At 47.7% G+C, this 6,000-nt stretch overlaps 1 protein-coding gene across 4 annotated transcripts in view; it reads left to right on the top strand.

Moving 5' to 3' along the window:
* Window positions 1-2,302: 2,302 nt before the first annotated feature.
* SYT1 (synaptotagmin 1) overlaps window positions 2,303-6,000 on the top strand; it is a 332,112-nt gene continuing 328,414 nt past the window's right edge. For 3 of the 4 annotated variants that reach the window (XM_086884216.1, XM_086884217.1, XM_086884214.1), the window contains exon 1: window positions 2,303-2,620. The gene's annotated coding sequence lies outside the window, so the exon portion shown is untranslated. The remainder of the gene's footprint in view (window positions 2,621-6,000) is intronic. The other variant, XM_086884215.1, reaches the window with a different exon arrangement.

Here is a 6,000-nt window from a genome sequence, read left to right as displayed (position 1 = left end):
TACCTTCTTCTTCCCTAAACACAACTGTGAAAGAGTTAACAATAATAAATACAGTAATCTATGTTTCATGATTTTAGAGGCTAGCATTTGGCTAGCACTCCAAGCATTCACCAAATGGCTCCTGAGGTCTTCTAGAGCATGGTTGTCCATTCAGGATCTGTATGTCATTCCTCAAGCTTCACAGCTTCCTTCGGTATAATTAGCATAATGACTGGATAGTAACTATCCATTTCCTTGAAAATGGAGTAGTCAAATAAAAATTGCAGGACTGAAAACCTCTTTCTGTATGAATAAACCTTTGAAATTTAGAGAAACTGAAGGAAGCAACTTTTGCAGCAATTATTTCATTGCAAACAACCAAGCTCAGAAAATAATAGGCAAAAACTCTCCCAGCCCCAACAACAGCTGGTTTGAGGTTTTTTTTTTGTTTGTTTGGTTGGTTTTTTAACATAGCAGAACAATTATGTATGGACTACCACAGCCGGAGAGTGCAAAAGCGATGGTATACTCTTCAGGGCTACTGCTAGATAGCATTTCTGATCCTTACTGTCTGTACAGTAAGGAAGGGCCATTGGGCTTCAGTGATGTTTCTTGTCTTTGCTCAAATACTAAGACAGCATATGATGTGTCATGCCTTGTGAATGTCAGACTCCCACAGACTTCTGGCTGTGTGGCTGTTAGGAACTCAGCATCAAGTCCTCATAATTACTAGCACTGAAATGTGTGGGTTTTTTAACTGACCAGATAAATGATCCTAGAGAAAATAATCCTTGATATCTATTGTATTGGGAGAGAGAAAACAGCAACCCTTTGAAATAATACAGGGCAGTCTGAGCAGAAGCGACACTTCTGCATATGCAGTTTAAATTATGGTTGTTCTTCCTTTACATAGCTCAGTAAAAGCTTTGCAACATAATTTCTTTTACATTTGCTTTCCTTCTCTCCTCTCATGATCTAATGCGCCCGTACAAGAAAAACTGATATTCTGACTAACAGACCTAAGAACAAATGTGATGAGAAAAACCGGAAAAGGGCTGTGAATTTCAGAGTCAAATCCCAGCATGGAAGTATGGATGGGGAATGGCAGAATACAGTTCTGTCGAAGGCACAATAAGTCACCTACGCGAAGTGCCTGGGGGCTGTGTGACTTTCTCAGTTACCTGCTGAGGATGGCATACGGGCTCGCCTCTTTGCCAGCATCTGCTATCTATATTAAGATGTACTTCAGATAAATTTCATTCTCGTGTACTAACTGAAACCAGCTAAATGGTTGGGAAATACATTACTACTTTCTCAAGTTTTCTTAAAACAACTGTAATCCAGCAGGATCATGTACAGTAGTACATCAAACCTGGGCTACAACCTGTATGTTCAGTACCCTGTAACCAATTAAAGGTTATGGGAAACACTCACATAAATACCACCCTGTTACGTTTACAATTTTACAGGTAAAATGTTTTCCTCCTCTTTGAGGAATATTGCTTTTATCCTCTTTGAGGGTATAAATGCGGCACTAATATATGCTGAGGAACAAAGAACTTTAGTCTGTTGTGCTTTTAAAAGCTAAGCTTACATCTAAATCTATTTCCATTTCCCTCTGGAGCCCGAGCAACTTTTTATGTTATATTAAACATTAGACAAATAGGGTAGATCTAATTAAAAGTTGAAGAAATGTGCTTCCCTTAATTGAATTTGTTACAGTTACATTTTGCAGACCAATGTTAATCAAAGCTCCAGTTCAGAGTGGATGGATCAAGGGAATTAGCTTAACCCTTGCACGTCCTTACCTGCACACGCGATACGCTCTGCTCTCGCCTAAGCCACAGACGCCAATTGCGACTCGCCGCTCGGTCGCGACTGCCCGGGGCGGCGGCAGCGGGAGGGCTGCGCACCGCAGGCTCGCTAACAGTACCGCCTACGCCTGCCGGGGCGCCGCGACCTCCGGCCGAGGGCCACCGCCGCGCCGAGCCCGGGGCACCCGGCTCGCCCGACGCCCGTCGGGCTTGTGGCACAGCGCCTCGTGCCTCCCAGCGGCAGCCCCGCGGCGGCCCGGGGATGCCAGCCTTGCCCGCCGAGCGCGGGGATACCCCCCCCTTATCCTCCGCATCCTCCCCATCCTCATCCTCGCCCCCCGCGCGCCTCCGCCCGGCCCCGCCCGACGGGGCGGCCGGGGACCCGCGGCCGCGGGATGGGCGCGGCCGGCGCGGCGGCTCCACCCTCGGTGGGCGCCGGGCGATTGGCCGCGGGAGCGCGCCTCCCCGCCCCGCAGCCAATGAGGGCGGCGGGCCGGGGGTGATGGGCTGCCTCTCGCGTGAGGGATTCCTGGAGACGCTGCAGTGTGGCGGCGCTCCCGGCGCCGCGCAGCCCCCGTGCCGCCTCCGCCGCCCCGCCTGCCTCGCCTCGCCTCGCCTCGCCCTGCCCGCCGGCGGCCGCCACCGCCGCTGAAACTTAACGCCCGGCGCGCCGCCTGCCCGCCGAGCGCAGGGGGCTGGGGCAGCCTGCCTGCCGTGCCGGGGGCGGTCCGCCCGCGCCCCGCCGCGCACCGCAGCCTCGCCCCGGGAGCTGCCGCCGTGGGGAGAGGCTGAAGGACGGAGCCGGCTGCGCCCGCCCCGGTTGCCAGGTAAGGCAGCGCTCCGGGGCCGTCCGCAGCCGCGCCCGGGCGGTGTCGCCGCGGGCGGGGGGAATGCCCGCTGCGCGGGCGGGGGCAGCGCACACGCTCCGGGGGCGGCTGTAACGCCGCCCGCCCGCCGGCTCTGCCCGCGCTGCCGGGGGGCGGGGGCCTGCCCCAGGGGCGCTCCCGGCGGGGGTGGGGGCGTTACGGGAGGGGCGACACAGACAAAGGGGACGCCCGCGCCCCCCTCCCCTCCCCCCCCGCCCTCCTTGCTCCCCGCCCCCGCGGAGCTCCGCCGTCGCCCCCCGCCCCGGCTGCAGAAGAGGGGAGCCGTCCGCTCTCCATCCCTCCATCTCTCCCCGCCGCTGCCCGGAGCCGGCGCCGAGGCGGCCGCCGGGCCAACTTGTTCCTCCGGGTGTCACCTGGCCGCTGCCACCGCCGTGCCCCCGCCCTCGGCAGCGTGGTCTGTCCCGACGGTCGCCCCGGCGGAGGGCGGTGGGGCGCGGCGCTGTGCCTCCCCCCGGCTCTGGGCTTCTGGACCGCAGGACAACAGCTAATCGTTTGTGTATCAATTCACAAAAGCCTTTCCCACATTACTTAGAAAGGCTGTCAGGTTAATGTGTTTTCTTTCCGTGCAATTTCATCTCTGACATTGTTTTCTTCATACCGAGTACCACTTGCCCTGCTTTGGTTTGGGTACCTTCTCTTCTGGTTCCTAGGTGCACACGGCACGGGTAGGGAATCAGCGCTCTGTTTAAAAGTTAATTTTGCTTATCAAACTCTACTAGGTACAGTAGTAAGAAAGTAACAAAGAATGTTAATATTTCTTTTGTTTCCAGCCTTCTGAAATAAAGATATCAAACGACTACTAGCTTCTGGTAGGCAGTATAGTAAATAAATTAAATGTAGTCACTGGAATGAGCCTTTATGGCACTTTCAACAATCTGTAATTCAGTCATCTCTGATAAAAGCTGCCTTTTGCTATTATTCATCAGACCCAGCTGAGTGATTTCTGTCAGATGGGAAGCGGTAGAAAGAAATCTCTAGGTAGATGTAACTGGAAAGCTTTCCAAGTACAGTCCTAAATGAGCACAGAAAAGCACTTGGCCACAATATCAAGACAGATGTTGGCATCCAAATAAATCATTTCTTTTGATTGTCTGGGGGATGTCAAGTTTTATTTTCCTTATTTAATAGCCATTTGCGTGTGAAGAAGTAGCTCTGTCTTTATTACCTTGTAAACTCAATGCAAAATGCTGTAGTGCAATAATATTTCACTGTCTCTGAAGCAGTATTTTCTGTACAAAGGTCAGTAGAGTAGTTTTAGATACGCAGACGTGTTGTAGACGACAAGTAGATTACTAATCTGCAGAGGTGATATTGATCCTCAGAGCTGCTGTGCAGTGTGCCATCCATGTTGCATGTTAATCTGTTACGCGCTGCTTAAATTGCTTTATTGTCCGAGAGAGTTACCATCCTAAGAAAGGGAAGATGGTACTTGTAGACCCAAGGGGAGTTTCCTTTCTCTGGTGAGTTGACATCTAGAGTTACAGATGGGCAGGTCTTTTAGGAGTGACCCTGAAAAAGGGAGGGGGGAGCTTTTGGGCACAAGGACAAGTAGGCAGTGAACTAATTTGCTTTGTGAGGATGTGAAATGACATCTCCTGCCATGCTTAAATAAACCTGCTCAGGGAAAGTGTAAGGAGACTGCACATGTATCCAGAATAGTATTTTCTTGTCTGTCTTGGAAACAAATGACCTGATTTTATGTCTTGAGTCAGATATTTATCTTTTTTTGTTCCAAGCTTTTTGGGTTTTTAGTTCTATTAGTAGTGTCTGAGGGAAATATATTTTAATGTGTTCTATTACTTGGCTTGTGGTATAGTTGCTCAAAATTTGCATGCACACAATTCATAAATTGAAACTGTATAGCTTAAAAACATAGTGTAGGCAGCTTGAGTGAGAAGAGATAATTTCAAAAAGAACCACAGGGCATAAGATAATGACATACTGTAGGAAATAATCATACTCCTGCACTTGCAAAAGCATGAAATGTTCCAGTGTAGCCATTTCATACAAGCCAAATTTTCCTTCACATTAAGAGCGCCTAAGTGAGCCTTATTAATGTTTGATGCGAAAGATGCTAAATCCATTTTAAGGATTGATGCTGGAATTTAAAGAGGTAGCTCACAGACTAACAGAGCAGTTCTAATACTTCCTTAAAACAAATGTGAAAAATAGTCAGTTACCACATATGCCTTAGCAGTACAAGTGGGATATAGCCTCCTGTGTAACACTGATGGGCAAGATACCCTTTAAAACCATAGATGTAGAACAGTGATTTAACAATCTGAAATGTTCTCCTACCTTAATCATAACTTAAATCAGATGTAAGAGTTGACCAAGAAGATGCTCAGTGTTGGTTACAGTAGCGAAGGTGTGAGATAAGGGAAGGTTCTGTTTGTCAGAAACCTAGGGGGAGAAGAAAAAAAAAAAAATCTATATTCTTCCAGCTAGCATAGAGACACCGGAAACATAAAATCAATTTTTATGGTCTTTTGGCAGGCTTGGCTGTAATATGTAAAAAGAAGGAGCAGCTTAGTGTCTTGGCAGAAGTTTTTAAGCCACTCAGCTGTACAGAACTCCGTTAATTGATGTTTGCTCGTATGAAAATGAAGCTCTTATTTAGCATATCCTTTTCTTTTCCTGTCCATTCAGCAGTCTGCTTACAGTTTAAAAAATATTTGTATGGAGTTTTATGTTTGCATGCATATTTAAGCACAAAGATAAACTTTTTACTGGGAACTGCTTTTTGAATAAAGGGTGCACACAACCTCCTATTACATGCTTTGGAAGAGACAGTAAAGTTTGTGATACAAATGAAAAGGACAGGAAGATATTTCTTCATATCTGGAAGAAAAGCATGGAGGAATTATTACGCATGGATACCATGATCTCCTTCCCTCTGCTGGTGATGCCTATATAAATACGCAGTTTGACAAAGAAATACTTCATCGTTTGGTTTTACTTTGATTCTCTGCAGAATGTTTGTTTTAGACGTAACTCTGTAGCTAGGAAAAAACTTAATTAGAAATACAGATAAGGGAGAAAACTATCAATTTGTCTTTACAGCTGACATTTACTAAAGATACTCAAGGTTAAAATAAAAGCATTTGCCAGACTAAGTAAACAAAGCATTAGGTTAACAAATATTTTCAGGATCGTTACATACAAATGATACCTTTGCTAGAGTAGGCTTTACTCCTCCCTCATGCACCCCAGTAAAAGGGGGATTAGGAAATGGTTATACTGTTACATCTTTTACAAAAATAGCAGACACCAAAGTAGAATGCCTTAGGGGCAGGACAACTGACAAGGGATGTTCATGA

This window comes from Cyanistes caeruleus, chromosome 4, assembly GCF_971803275.1.
Source record: "Cyanistes caeruleus chromosome 4, bCyaCae1.hap1.1, whole genome shotgun sequence".
Classification (NCBI taxonomy): Eukaryota; Metazoa; Chordata; class Aves; order Passeriformes; family Paridae; genus Cyanistes; species Cyanistes caeruleus.
This window is presented reverse-complemented; position numbering and strand designations above follow the sequence as displayed.